Source organism: Theobroma cacao, chromosome 2, assembly GCF_053813885.1.
Source record: "Theobroma cacao isolate CCN51 chromosome 2, ASM5381388v1, whole genome shotgun sequence".
NCBI classification, from domain to species: domain Eukaryota; kingdom Viridiplantae; phylum Streptophyta; class Magnoliopsida; order Malvales; family Malvaceae; genus Theobroma; species Theobroma cacao.
The window spans coordinates 37,162,840-37,164,642 of record NC_142640.1 but is presented as its reverse complement, the minus strand read 5'-3'; the positions used below and the strand labels follow the sequence as shown (position 1 = coordinate 37,164,642).

At 34.9% G+C, this 1,803-nt stretch overlaps 1 non-coding gene across 1 annotated transcript; it reads right to left on the bottom strand.

Annotated features, from left to right (window-relative positions):
• Window positions 1-908: 908 nt before the first annotated feature.
• LOC148764218 (small nucleolar RNA R71) lies at window positions 909-1,015 on the bottom strand. Its single transcript, XR_016024889.1, has one exon. It is a non-coding gene; the product is annotated as a small nucleolar RNA R71 (small nucleolar RNA).
• Window positions 1,016-1,803: the final 788 nt, after the last annotated feature.

Genomic DNA, 1,803 nt, shown 5'->3' with positions numbered 1-1,803 from the left:
AAAGTTACTCCATATTCATAACTTTAATCCACATACAAATATTATTCAAGTTCATGTCTCAATTCAAATGCAAGCTTATCATTAAGTGAATTTTCGTGTGTGTGTGTGCAATCTTCTCACCTAGACAGTATAATCTAGATAAGTTTATATTCATGCAAAATTCAAATTAATAATTAATAGAGTTATCATACCCCCAAACTTAAGAGTTTGCTAGTCCTCGAGCAAAACAAAAAACTAAATACAATAACTTAAACATGAAAACTTTTAACTAGAGCTTAATTGCACCATTTTATTAATTACCTTTAATATGTTCAGAAGTTACTCGATATTCATAACTCTAATCCACATACAAATATTATTCAAGTTCATGCCTCAATTCAAATGCAAGCTTATCATTAAGTGAATTTTCATGTGTGTACACAATCTTCTCACCTAGACAGTAGATAATCTAGATAAGTTTATATTCATACAAAATTCAAATTAGTAATTAAATTCCATTGGTTTGCTTTTCATTTCTCTCTCCACTAATGTAGAATAACACTAAATTAAGAATCAATAGGACTTTAATTAGATTGTAAGGGAATCAATCGAGCATTCAAAGGGCGACTATTCAAGCCAACAATATCGAGATCAAGATGACCATCATCATCATGATTCAAACTTCATTCCAATTTGGGGGTCTTCCAAATGACGATCCAAATGGTCATATCTCAAACTTCTTGGGGATATGTGATATTTTCAAACATAATGGTGTCACAAATAATGCAATTCATTTAAAGCTCTTCCTTTTCTCTTTGAAAGATAAAGCTAAAGCATGGCTAAATGCGCTCCCTACTGAATCAATAACAACATGGGATGATCTTGCTCAAAGTTTCCTTGCTAAATTCTTTCCTCCGACTAAGACAACAAAAATGAGGAATGATATCACATCATTCTTGCAGCAAGATTTTGAATCGTTGTATGAGGCTTAGGGAAGATATGAAGAATTACTTCGATGTTGTCCTCACCATGGTATTCCAAAGTAGCTTTAGGTGCAGACATTCTACAATGGCTTGAGTGGTCATGTTCGAACCACCATTGATGTTGCTACGGGAGGAGCTTTAACGGCTAAATCAATTGACGAGGCATACGATTTGTTGGAGGAGATGACTACAAACAACTACTAGTGCCCAGTAAAGAGATCAATGCAGAAAAGAGTAATTGGAGTTTGTGATGTAGATGCCATTATGGCACTATTCACACAAGTAAAAGTTCTAACTAAGACACTTGATGCTTTTATTACTAACTCCATTCAAAGTCCTTTTGTAGCTTGTGAGTATTGTGGAGATAACCATGCAAGCCATCAATGTCTAAATATGGTAGAAACAGTGCAATTTGTGGGGAACATACAGCACAATAACCCTTACTCCAATGCTTACAACCCAAGATGGAGGAATCATCCACATTTCTCTTAGGCCAATAATCAAGGATCATCCTCATCTTCCAAGTCGAATGCACCTCCAAGATTCTAATAGTAAGCAAGAGCGTCTGTCCTAGATAAGACGTTAACTTTAGAGGATTTGCTGAAGTAGTACATGACACAAAAAAATCTGATAACATCATTTAAACTCAAGTGGCTCTTATTTAGTCAAACGACATCAATTCAAAACCTAGAGACTCAAGTTGGTTAACTTGCCAACTCATTAAACAATAGAGCTCAAGGGACCTTACCTAGTGACACAAAAATGAATCCTAAGAGAGAAGGTAAAGAACAAGTTATGACAATCACCTTGAGGAGCGAAAAAGAGGTTGAACGTAGTGTTA